The sequence below is a fragment of the Oratosquilla oratoria genome, chromosome 27, assembly GCF_046742065.1.
Source record: "Oratosquilla oratoria isolate Oo_2021 chromosome 27, ASM4674206v1, whole genome shotgun sequence".
Taxonomy (NCBI): Eukaryota; Metazoa; Arthropoda; class Malacostraca; order Stomatopoda; family Squillidae; genus Oratosquilla; species Oratosquilla oratoria.
Genome location: NC_134803.1, coordinates 5,130,391 through 5,143,944, shown reverse-complemented (window position 1 = coordinate 5,143,944; position 13,554 = coordinate 5,130,391). Strand labels below are relative to the sequence as shown.

At 38.0% G+C, this 13,554-nt stretch overlaps 2 protein-coding genes across 6 annotated transcripts in view; one reads left to right on the top strand and one right to left on the bottom strand.

Annotated features, from left to right (window-relative positions):
* Window positions 1-13,554, bottom strand: part of LOC143039866 (uncharacterized) — a 131,328-nt gene that overhangs the window by 40,492 nt on the left and 77,282 nt on the right. The gene's annotated exons all lie outside the window — the stretch shown is intronic.
* The window catches only part of LOC143039869 (uncharacterized), a 105,572-nt gene that overhangs the window by 53,473 nt on the left and 38,545 nt on the right, over window positions 1-13,554 (top strand). The window lies entirely within an intron of this gene.

Genomic DNA, 13,554 nt, shown 5'->3' with positions numbered 1-13,554 from the left:
ACATAGCACTGAGTACATAACTGGCACCAAGCTCCCAAGGCCCTAAGCCCCCAAGCCAAGGAGATGCCCTCTGCCGCTTTTTCTTCTATCACAAGGATCAAAAGAAAACTGTTCCTAACAGTGCTGTGGAGGAGGTCAAGAAAGTTTTGGACTTCTGGCTCTGAGCCCGGATTCCGGTGATGGTAGAAATGAGCATCAGGAGAAAGTTTGTTTCCCTCTTTGAAGAGTGGAAGGTTCTGTAGACCATCAAGGAGGACAAGGACTTCCTCATGGCGCAGTGGGAGAAGGGGAGACGGGGTTCCATGGTGGGGCATGACAAGAAGTTGGAAGCTGGGGTCTGTCGACAAGAGAACTGCTGCATGTGGTGGACGCAAACGGTTGTCGATGGCAGAGGAGACCATGGAATTGGAGTCCTCCTCGTCTGCATCCTCCAGTCCAGTCTGTCCCTCCTCGACCTCCTCATCTGGTGACGAAGGAGCCTCACTGCCCAAGCAAGCGAGAATGCGGGGGACCAAGATGGTAATGTTCCCTGATCTAGTCAGCGCACTGGATCGGATGGGAGTCAGCAGCCATCAGGCTCTTAAAATCATAGCCACAACGGCAAGTAGCTTGGGCCATGATCCCCAGGAACTTGTCCTCAACCCATAGTCCATCTGAAAGGCAAGAGCCAAGTACTGGGCGTCGCTGGCGGGAGAAATCAAGGAGGCATTCAATCTGCAGACTCCCCTCACCGTCCACTGGGACGGTAAAATCGTCTCTCAAGATGACGGATCTCAGGCCGACCGGCTCGCCATCATTGTCATCGGTAAAGGTGTGGAGAAAATCTTGGGTGTTCCAAAGCTGCGTGATGGGACAGGTGAGGCTGCCGCCACAGCTATCTTTGAGTGCCTGAAGGACTGGGGAATCAGTGATTGTGTCATAGGGATGTGCTTCAACACCACCAGTGCAAACACTGGCAATGTCAACGGAACCTGCACCTTACTGCAGGAAAAGATGGAGCAGCCCCTATTCTCATTCGCCTGCTGTCACCACATGCACGAACTTCTAGTAGAAAAGGCTTTTGCCTTGTGCTTGGGACCCTCTTCTGGCCCTGAGATCAACCTCATTTTGCAATTCAAGTACTGGCAGTTCATCAATTGTTCAGCAATCCAGCCTCTTTCTGACCTCCCTGAGACCTTGGCTGCCAAGAGGGAAGCCATCATTGAATCCCTGAATGCCATCATGATCCAAAAGCAGCCCCAAGATGATTACAGGGAATTGGCAGAGCTCACCATCACCTTCCTTGGAGGTGCCATCCACCACCGAGCATGGTGGATGGCATGCAAAATCTACTCCTTGAAGATGTTGCTGTTCAGAGAGCAGATCACCAACTTGGTCATGCTTGGGGAGATCGCAGGCCTCAAGCACTTCTCCTTCATCATATCTGAGGTCTACATCATCTGCTGGTTTGAGTCCACGCTCCCCACCTACACCTCGGCCAATGATCTCCAACTCAGAAAGGACCTCCTGGAATACCATGATTCTCCTCTTGGAAAGGCATGCTTCAAGGTACTGAACCATCATTTCTGGTATCTGAGTGAACACCTGATCAGCCTGTCCCTCTTCGACCCGCTGCTCTCTCCCTCTACCAAACAAGCCATTGCCCAAGCCATCCTGCACTGAGAAGGAGCAGAGAAAGCCCCCAAATGAATCAACATTCCAGAAGAGAGTGTAACAATGGCAATGTTGTCTTCGTTTGCCTCTAAGAGGCCTCGATGCCTCCTGGATATTCTTGGTATCTGGCTGGACTTCCTTTCCACAAATCCAAGGAAGTGGGAAGCGGAGAAGACGTTTGGTGACACCTGCCGCCTCATACAAGGAATGCATGTGGCCAACGACACGGCAGAGCGAGGGGTGGCGCTGATGCAAGCGTTCAATCTTCGCATGACGAAAGACGAGGAACAGCACCAGTTCCTCCTCCAGGTTCATTGAAGACCACTGCCACCACCAGCCCAGCACCTCCTCTAAGGAAACCCTCCCTTGGCCAGCATGGTGACAATGAGTGGGGTGGTCTCCCATAATACCTCCCCAACTAAGGGACTAATACTGCAAGTGCGCAGCACAGGGGGACCAGCGGGCTGCTGGGGGAAGGAACATTTTGCCGAAAAAGGGCAGAATATTGCCATGAAGCACTTGAAAAGATGACTTCCCTTACATAGCTGAAGGTGGAATTACAAAATCATCATCTGTCACCCCTAAATATCACCCAACCATGCTGAAAATTTGCATGTGGTAGTTCCTCAGTATAATGCAGAATCCCAATAAGGTATGATAAAAAATTCCAACTTTTTATTTTTATTGGCATCCTAGTGTACAGCCCCTGTTGTTTCAAGTTTGTTTTCTTAATAGTTTTTTGTGTGGTACTGTATCATGCCTTTTGTAAGTCCAGAAAAGCACAGTCTGCCCATCCGTCCCTTGCTAGCATTATATCTATTAACCTTGAATAAAAACAAGTTAGTGGCACATGAACTTCCCTGTCTAAAACTGAAATGTTTTTGATTTAGTATATTGTTATCTTCCAGATGTTTAGTCCATCTGCTTTTGATAACTTTTTCACAGATTTTAGCTATTGCACTTGTAAGGGAGACCAGTCTATAGTTTGTGCTTTTACCTATTTACCTAGTTGTATTATACGGGAAGGGAGCTATGCTTGTAGTGACCCATCTTTGTATCTCTCAGCATCTAGTTTGTTCTTAAATTCTTGTATGGTTTTTACACATAATATTGTTTTGTCCAATTTGTTCCAGAAACACTGTGTGTGGGAAACTATTTTTTTCAGATCTCTTTTATAACTATCCTTTTTTAGTTTCTTTTCTTGTCCTCTGTTTCTCTTTTATCCCACTTTAATCAATCTTCTCTGTCAAAGGACTCCATACCTTTCATGATGCTGTAAATAGCTAATAGATCTCCTCTTTCTCTTCTTTGTTCCAGGGTTGGTAGTTCCAGTATGTGTGTGTGTATTTACCTACCTAGTTGTATTTTACAGGAAGGGGAGCTATGCTTGTGGTGTCCCATCTCTGTATCTTGCCATGTCTAATTTGTCCTTAAATTTGTGTATTGTTTTTGCACACAATATTGTTTTGTCAAGTGTGTTCCATATATCCACTATTCCGTGGGGAAAGCTCTTCTTTTTCAGGTCTCTTCTATAACTCCTTTTTGAGCTTCCTTCCATGTCCCCTTTTGTTTCTCTTATCCCAATTTAGTGTCTTCTCTATCCAGGACTTCTATACCTTTCTTAATTGTGTAGATGGTCAACAAATCACCTCTTTCTCTTCTTTGTTCCAGAGTCAGTAATTCTAGTTTTGACAATCTGTCTTTATATGAGAGTTTTGATAGTGTTGGGGTCATCTTCATAGTTGCTCTCTGAATCCTCTCAATTTTCCTTTATTCTCTTCAGTATTGGGTGACTATAATGTCACTGTGTACTCCAATTTTGGCCTTATCAGTGTGACTAGTATTTTCTTTACCATTTCTTTGTCTAAGTAAGTAAAAGCTACTTTTATTGATCTTAGCAAGTTATAGGTTTTGCTGCCAATTTTGTTTATATGTTTGTCAGGGGACATATCCTTTGTGATGATTAAGCCCAGGTCTTTTTTAGATTTCACTTTCTTTACATCCTTTGCACCAATATTATATTGTCCTGATATCCTTTTTTTTTTTTTTTTTTTTTTTCCCAAATTCCATTATGCTACATTTCTTAGTGTTGAAGTCCACTTCCACTTTTTTTCTCTAAATTCCATTATGCTACATTTCTTAGTGTTGAAGTCCACTTCCCTACTTTGACTCCATTCCTAAACTGTGTTCAGATCTCTGCAGTGATTCACGGTCTGTTTTAGTACTCACTTTCTTTAACAGTTTGTGTCATCTGTGCATGTATTTACCTAGCTGTATTATATGGGAAGGGGAGCTATGCTCATGGTGACCCGTCTTTGTATCTCGCAATATCTAGTTTGTTCTTAAATTCTTGTACAGTAGTTGCACACACTATTGTTTAGTCCAATTTGTTGCAGACGTCCACCACCACTGTGTGGATTTTTTTTTTTTTTTTTTTTTCCCCTCAGATCTACTATAACTCCTTTTTGAGTTTCTTTTCATGTCCCCTTGTTTTTCCTCTATCTCACTTTAATAAGTCTTCTCTGTCAAGGGCTTCCATGCCTTTCATGATTCTGTAAATGGCCAAATGATCACCTCCTTTCTCTTCTTTGTTCCAGGGTTGGTAGTTCCAGTTTAGACAATCTTTGCTCATATGTTGTGTGTGGATTCACTTAGTTGTATTTACCTGTGAATTTACCTACCTCACATTGAATTTACCTATTTACCTACCTCACACTGGAGTCACAGGCCACATAAGGCCTCTTCCAGTAAACTTCAACTGTAATGAATTTGAAGCTAGGTATGATAGATTAGAGAGTAGGAGGATGGACCCAGCAAGCATTGGTCCAGGATTGGAGCCATGCTCAAAGGGTACTGTCTTCTTGCCTCCACTCAGCAAACTTTAAACTTTGCCTTAAATTCACCTATGGTGTTGGCTTGGATTATGTTTCCATCCAACTTGTTCTATAAGTCTATATTTTTAAATAGAAAAATGTACTTCCCGACATCTTTCAAACAAGTTTTTAACTATAACCTGTTGTTGATCTTTCTTCCTATACCAGCAAATCTTCTCTGTGCATTTTTTCTATGGTTTTCTCTGTTCTATCATTATCATGTTGCCTTTCTTCACACTTCTAATGTAGGAAGTCCTAGTTGCTTCCACCTTTCCTCATACATTTTGTCATTTAGACTAGGGATCATCTTGATTCTGCCGTCATTCTATTCTGTTTTTTTTTGTATCTTTCTTTAGGTGTGGTGATCACACCATCACTGCATATTCTGGTTTGTAATGAATCTATGTAGCTATGTTAATAATACCACTGCAGTAATGATATCACCATGTGTATTTACCTAGTTGTATTATATGGGAAGGGAGTTATGCTTGTGTTGGTCTGTCTTTGTATCTTTCAGCATCAAGTTTTTTCTTAAAATCTTGAATAGTGTTTGCACACACTGTTTCCTAATCTTATTTATTCCAGGTTCCACCACTCTATGTGGGAAGCTATTCTTTTTTCAGATCTCTTCTATGATTATCCTTTTTGAGTTTATTTTCATGTCCTCTTGTTTTTCTGTTGCCCCATTGTCTGTGTGTGTGATTCACCACAGTCTTGGATCATGTTGGTCATCCAGTTGACAACTATTACCTATAGATGTGAGCTCAGAGCTCATATATATAGCCCAATCTATGGATAATGCTGTGGCCTCAAACACACACCCAAACTCCTTGGAAAGTTGGAGTGCTGGCTTGTAGTGCAGAAATGCTGAACTTTTTTCAGCCTAGGGAGAGACTTGAACCTGGGCTGCTGCATTGGCAATTGAGAATGATACCACTGCACCATTGAATTGTGTGTTTGTATGCACATACAGTATATGCTTGCCTAATTGTATTTACCTAATTTATAATGTCTCATATTCTCAATCCAAGATTTGTGTATGGTTTTAGTTTCTCCTATACTGGAGAACTAACAGCACATTTCAATGCAGTAGTGATTGCATGGCAGCATGTTCTATGCAGTAATGATTGCATGGCAGCATGCAGCCAATGCTTTAGGGACTGTTTTGAGTTGCCCATACAGACTGGAATCACAAATCATTTATCTATGTTGGAGTTAAATCTCTATTCATAGAGGAATGATGCTACTTTTGTACTACAATTGTCCCTCCTTTATGCTGTTCCCTTGAAACAGCCTTTTACCATTTCTATGACTTCTTTGTATCCCCTGAAGTAGGTGAAAAAAAATCTACCACTGATTCCCATGTGAGTTGTACAAGGTGACAAAGTGGAATGGAGTGATGGGACTAGGGATCCTGCTCTATGTATGTTCATCCTATGAGAAGTCAAAGCATAAGGGGGTATGGGAGAGCTTCAACCAGAACCCCACATTCTGGGTCATTTAATGTGCATGGTTGTGGTACAGATGACAGCAAAAGGGAAGAGATAGGCAATATGCTTGTTAGAAGGAAGATGGATGAGTTAACATTAAGTGAATCTAAGATGAAAAGGAGGGGCAATTTTGAGTTTGGGAGTGTGGTGGGGAGTGTCAGGAGTGATAAGGGAGCAAGGGAGGGAAGGAGTAGCTTTGCTGGTAGGTAATAAGATAGGAAAGTGCATGGTGGAGTTGGGAGAGGTATCTTCAAGGTTGAAGTGGGTGAACATGAAATTAAGGTGAGAGATGTGGGTTTATGTAAACACTTATGGGCCTGGTAGTCAAAAGGCACTTTCATTGATCTTAATAAATTGAAAGTTTCTCCAACTAATTTGTTGATATGTTTGGTGCCATGTCATTGGTGATAGTTACTCCTAGGTCCCTTTCTGAGTTGGTTTTTTAACTTTGTACCAATTTTACATTGTCCCGATATTCTATTTTGGTTTTTCCAAATTCTATTATACTACATTTCTTGATATTGAAATTCACTTCACACTTCTGACTCCATTTCCAGATTTTGTCAAGGTCTTCTTGTAGTGATTTGCAATCTTCCTCTGTACTTACTCTCTTTAGTATTTACCTAGTTGTATTATATGGGAAGGGAGCTATGCTCGTGGTGGCCCGTCTTTGTATCTTAGCATCAAGTTTTTTTTGCATCATCTGCAAAGAAGTTCATATAACATTCCACGCCTTCATTTATATATATATGGCAAACATTATTGGAGCCAATACAGATCCTTGTGGGAGTCCACTTATCATTTCTTCCCAGTTTGAGTTCTTGTTTCGTAGTACCACCTTAATTTTTCTCCTCTTCAAGAAATCTTTCTTCCATTCCAATAACTTTCCTTGTATTCCATTTGTTTAAATTTTTTTTAGTAGCTTTTTGTATGGTACTTTGTCAAATGCCTTTTGTAAATCTAAGAAGGCACAATCTGCCCATCTGTTCCTTTCTTCAATTATTTCTATTAGCCTTGAGTAAAAGCATTTTAAGTGTGTGTATTTACCTAGTTATATCACACGGGAAGGGAGCTATGCTTGTAGTGACCCGTCTTTGTATCTTTCAGCATCAAGTTTGTTCTTAAATTCTTGAATAGTATTTGCACACACTATTGCCTTATCTAATTTATTCCAGGTATCCACCACTCTGTGTGGGAAACTACTCTTTTTCAGATCTCTTCTATAATTATCCTTTTTGAGTTTCTTTTCATGTCCTCTTGTTTTTCTATTGTCCCACTTTGATAAATCATCTCTATCTAGGATTTCCATTCCTTTCATGATTCTATGAATAAAAGATCTCTTTCTCTTTGTTCCAGAGTTGGTAGTTCCAATTTGGACAATCTTTGTTCATATGTCAATTTGAAGAGTGTTGGTGCCATCTTTGTTTTTACTCTTTGTATTCTTTCTAATTTCTTTATATTCTTTATAGTACTGGGTGTCCATAGTGTCGCAGCATACTCCAATTTTGGTCTTATCAGTGTAAATAATATTTTCTTGACCATTTTCTCATCCAAATAGTCAAATGCCACTTTCATCGACCTTAGTGGGCTGAAGGTTTCTCTATTTTACCGATATGTTTGTCTGGTAACATTTCTTTGCTGATTATTACTCCTAGGTCCCTTTCTGATCTCACTTTTTTGACTTCTTCACCAATTTTATAATTCCTCGATATTCTATTTTTATTTTTTCCAAACTCCATTATACTACATTTCTTGATGTTAAAGTTCACTTCCCACTTTTGGCTCCATTTCCAGATTTTATCTAGGTCTATCTGTGCTGATTCACAATCTTCCTCTGTACTTCCTTTTTTTAGTATTTTTATGTCATTTGCAAAGAAGTTCATGTAACACACCACACCTGCATCTATAATTTTCCTTTAATGCCACCTATTGATTCCATTTTTCTTATTAGTTTTTTGTGTGGTACTTTATCAAATACCTTTCGTAGATCTAGAAAAGCATAGTCCATCCATCCATCCCTTTCTTGTATTATTTCTATTAGTCCCGAGTAAAAGCAAATCAAGTTTGTGGTACATGATCTTCCTTGTCTAAATCCAAATGATTTTGGATTTAGTATATTTTTTCCTTCCAGATGTTTAGCCCATCTACGTTTGAGAACTTTTTCATATATTTTTGGTATTGTGCTTGTAAGGGAGACTGGTCTGTAGTTGGTTGGATTTTCCTCATTCCCTCCTTTATATATTGGTACAATATTTGTATTTTCCCAGTCCTGTGGTACCTTTCCTTCCTTGAGTGAGTAGTCAATTATCTTGTATATTTTGTCTGTCAACTCATCTATGCATTCTTTCAGTATCCAATTTGCCATTCCATCTGGACTATGTGATTTTCTGACATCAAGGTTTTTTTTTTATTTGGTCTCTGATTTCCTTCTGTGTTACAGTTATTTTCTTCATTGGGGGGATTTCTCTCTCTCTATTTCCTCACAGTTAGGTGGATTTCCAATTATGAATACTGATTTGAAATGATTGCTCATAATTTTAGCCATTTCTAGTTCTGTATATTCATAAATTCCCTGGCACAGCTTTTCCATTTCTTGTTTATTTTTTAGTTTACCATTTACATACCTGTAAAATAGTTTAGGTTGTTCCTTGCATTTTTCTATTATGTCTCATAGTTTCTCTTTTCATCTCTGCCTATTTTTACGTAACCATTTCTTAGTTTGATGTATGTTTGCCATTTACTGTTTTTTTGTTTTTCCATCTTTTCCAAGCTTTGTCTCTTATCTTTAGCCTCACTGTATTTTTTGTTGTACTAGCTTTTTATGTGTACTCTTTCTTGCTTTTGTGGTACATATTTGTTCGCTCCCTCATTATAAATTTCTTTTAGTGTATTCCATTTCTCTTGTTTCTTCATTAAGGAATATTTCCCAGTTTGCATTACAAAAGAATTTTTTGAGTTTCTCAAAATTAGCTTTGTTGTACATTAGTCTTCCTTTTCTGTTTCTTATTTCTTCTTGAGTCCATTTGAATTCTATTAGTACATGGTCACTCTTTCCTATTGGAGTTTTGTAATCAATTCTGTCCACAATTTCAGGTTCTGACATAAATATTAAATCCAATCTCGGTGGTTCCTCATTGATTCTGAATCTGGTATTTTCTTTTATCCACCTAGTCATTGTGTATTCAATGGTCATATCTGTATCTAAATTATTCCAGGTATCCATTACTCTGTGTGGGAAGCTTTTTTTTTTTCAGATCTCTTCTATAGTTATCCTTTTTGAGTTTCTTTTTGTGTCCTCTTGTTTTTCCATTGTCCCATTTTAGTAAATCATTCCTATCTAGAATTTCCATTCCTTTCATGATTCTATAGTCAGTAGATCTCCTCTTTCTCTTCTTTGCTCCAGAGTTGGTAGTTGCAATTTGGACAATCTTTGTTCCTATGTTAATTTGGAAAGAGTTGGTGCCAACTTTGTCGTTGCTCTTTGTATTCTAATTTCTTTATATTCTTTTTAGTACTGGGTGTCCATAGTGTTGATGCATACTCCAGTTTTGGTCTTGTTAGTGTAACTAATATTTTTTAATCATTTCCTCATCCAAATAGTCAAATGCCATTTTCATTGACTTTGGTTGAAGATTTCTCCAACTATTTCATTGATATGTTTGTCTGGTGTCATGTGTGTGTATTTACCTAGTTGTATTTTATGGGATGAGAGCTATGCTTGTAGTGAACTATTTTCATATCTCTCCACATCCAGTTTGTTCTTAAAATCTTGTATAGTTTTGGCACTCACTGTTTCTCTGTTTAGTTTGTTCCAGACATCAATCACTCTGTGTGGGAAGCTATTCTTTTTCAAATCTCTTCTGTAACTGTCCTTCTTTAGCTTCTTCTCATGTCCTCTTCTCTTCTGCCCAATTTTAATAAGTCATCTCTATCAAGAACTTCCATCCCTTGCATAATTCTGTAAATGGTCCAACAAATCACCTCTTTCTCTTCTCTGTTCCAGTGCTGATATATGTAATTTATCCAATCTTCATTCATATGTCAAATTTGAAAGTGTAGGTGCCATTTTTGTCACTACTCTTTGAATTCTTTCTAATTTTTTTTTTTTTTCTTACTAGGTGCCCATAGTGTCTCAGCATACTCCAAATTAGGTTTTAACAGTGCACCCACTATTTTCTTTACCATTTCTTCAACCCTGTAGTCGAAGGCCACTTTCATTGATCTTAATAAGTTAAAAGTCTCTAACTAGTTTATTGACATGTTTATCAGGTGTCAAGTCACTTGAGATAATTACTTCCAGGTCCCTTTCTGAATTGACTCTTTTGACTTCCTTGGTACCCATTTTATAGACCCAATATTCTATTTTTGCTTTTTCCAAATTCCGTTATACTACATTTCTTAATGTTAAGGTTTACCTCACACCTCTGACTCCATTCCCATATTTTGTCTAGGTCTTCTTGTAGCAATCTGCAGTCTTCTACTGTGCTTACTCTCTTGAGTAATTTGGCATCATCAGCAAAGACGTCATCATATCTTCCCATTTTGAGTTTTTGGCTCTTAAGTATCGCTCTCATTTTTCTCCCACTTTCATCCATTCCAGTAACTTACCTTGTATTCTCCTATTTCAATTTTTCTTATTAGCTTTTTATGTGGTACTTTGTCAAAAGCCTTCTGCAGGTCTAAGAAGGTGCAATCTGCCCATCCATCTCTTTCTTGTATTATCTCTTTTAATCTTGAGTAAAAACATATTAAGTTTGTGGTACATGACCTTCCACTTCTAAAGCCAAATTGTTTAGGATTTAATATTTTATTCTCTTCCAAGTGTTTGATCCATTTGCTCCTGATAACTTTTTTGCATAATTTTGCTACTGTGCTTGTAAGGGATACCAGTCTGAAGTTTGTAGGATCTTCTTTGTTTCCTCCTAATATTGGTACAATGTTGGCATCTTTCCAATCTTGCGGTACCTTTCCTTCTTTGAGTGAGAAGTCTATTATCTTATATAATTTGTCCGTTAGTTCATCTATACACTCTTTCAGTATCCAAGTTGCAATTCCATCTGGTCCATGTGATTTCCTGACATCAAGGTTTTTTATTTGGTTTCTTATTTCATTCTGTGTTACCTTTATTTCTTTCATTTTAGGGGATCTTTTTCATCCATCTTCCCAAATTTGTGAGATCTCAATTGTTAAAACAGTCCTGAAATGTATGATCATAACTTCAGCCATTTCTATGTCATCTATATATTCTAAATCTCCTTCATGCAGTTTTACAATGTCGCGTTTGTCTTTTAATTGATCATTTACATATCTGTAAAAGAGTTTAGGTTGAGCCTTACATTTGTCTATAATATCTTTTTCATAGTTTCTTTTTTCTTTCCTGCATATATTCACATATTCATTCCTAAGTTTTATATATGTGTTGCCATTTTTTTTTTTTTTCCCATCTTTTCCAGGCTTTGTCTCCTCTGTCTTTAGCCTCACTGCATCTTTTGTTATAACAACATTTTATATAAATATCTTTTTGTTTCTTCTTTGGTACATATTTATCAATTCCTTCCTTGTACTTTTCTTTAAATATGTTCCATTTGGTTTCCATCTTTGCTTCCTCTTTGGAAAATTTATCCCAGTTTGTGTTTAGGAAATTTTTTCTAAGTTTGACAAAATCCGTTTTGTTGTACATTAACCTTCCTTCTCTTTGTTTTTCATTCCTTCTCACATTGTTTTGTTCTTTTAATTCAATCTCTAGTATGTGGTCACTCTTCCCAATTGGTGTCTTATACTCCATTTTGTTCATATCAGGTTCAGGGTTGGTAATTCCAGTTTAGACAATCTTTGCTCGTATGTCAATTTTGAAAATGTTGGTGCCATCTTTTTCGTTGCTCTCTGGATGCTTTCTATTTTCCTTATAATCTTTTTAATACTGGGTGTCTAAAGTGTCACAGGATACTCCAATCTTGGTCTTATCAGTGTAACTAATATTTTTTTTACCATTACCTCATCCAAGTAATTAACCACTTCACTCTGGGCCAAAATCTCGCGAGCAGCATTAGCTGCCAGACATACGATGTTGCGTCATAATACTCGCATTATGAAAAATAAAGTCACCACTGTATCGATCGTTCTCTCTTTCACCCGTGAATTTTGATAACCATAGAAAATATGAAGCCAGTTTACAGAGTATGGGGGTCACGCAGGTACAACTACAATAAATATAATCAAGACGCCGATATGGCAGCCTCGCATACCCACTTGCTCCTCATGATGCCTACATAGGCGTCACCGTATGGAAGGGGTTAAAAGCCACCTTTATTGATCTTAGTAAATTGTATGTTTCTCAGACTATTTTGTTTATATGCTTGCTGGGGACATGTCTTTGGTGATAATTACTCCTAGGTCCTTTTCAGAACCAAGTTTCTTTACTTCCTTTACACCAATTTCATATTGTTCTGAAATTCTTTTTTTACTTTTTTTTTTCAAATTCCATTATACTACATTTCTTAATGTTAAAGTTCACTTCCCACTTTTGACTCCAATTCCAGACCTTGTCCAGGTCTCTCTGTAGTGATTCACAATCTTTTTCTATACTTTCTTCAGTTGTTATGTGTTGTCTGCAAAGAAGTTCATTAACATTTTACATCTTCGTCCATGTCATTTACATATATAGTGTATGTGTGTGTGTATTTACCTAGTTGTATTTCAAGGGAAGGGAGCTATGCTCATGGTGACCTGTTTTTGTACCTCACAAGATCAAGTTTGTTCTTAAATTCTTGTATGATGTTTGCACACACTATTTTTTTTGTCCAGTTTGTTCTAGATATATATCACTCTGTGTGGGAAACTGTTCTTTTTCAGGTCTCTTCTGTAGCTGTCCTTTGTGAGTTTCTTTGCTTTTCCTCTTGTTTTTCCTCTGTCCCATTTTTAATAAGTCCTCTCTATCAAGGAGTTCCTTGCCTTTCATAATCCTGTAGATGGCTAGTAGGCCCCCTTGTTCTCTTCTTTATTCCAGGGTTGGCAATTCCAGTTCAGCCAATCTTTGTTCCTATGTTAAATTTGAAAGTGTTGGGACCATCTTTGTTGTTGCTCTTTGTATTCTTTCTAATTTTCTTGTATTCTTTTTTGTACTGGGTGACCATATCATCACTGTATTTTCCAGTTTTGGCCTTATCAGTGTTAGTAATATTTTTTTTTTATAATTTCCTTATTCAGGTATTGAAAACCCACCTTTATTGATCTCAACAAATTGTATGTTTCTCTGACTATTTTACTTATATGTTTATCTGTAAACATGTCTTTGGTGATGATTACTCCTAGGTCCTTTTCAGAATTCACATTCTTTACTTCTTTCTCATCAATTTTATATTGTCCTAATATTCTATTCTTACTTTCCCCAAATTCAATTCAATTATAATGCATTTCTTGATGTTGAATTCTACTTCCCATTTCTTGCTCCATTCTGAGACTTTGTTCAAGTCACTCTGTAACGACTCACAGTCTTTTTCGGAACTTATTTTCTTTAATAACTTTGTCATCCACAAAGA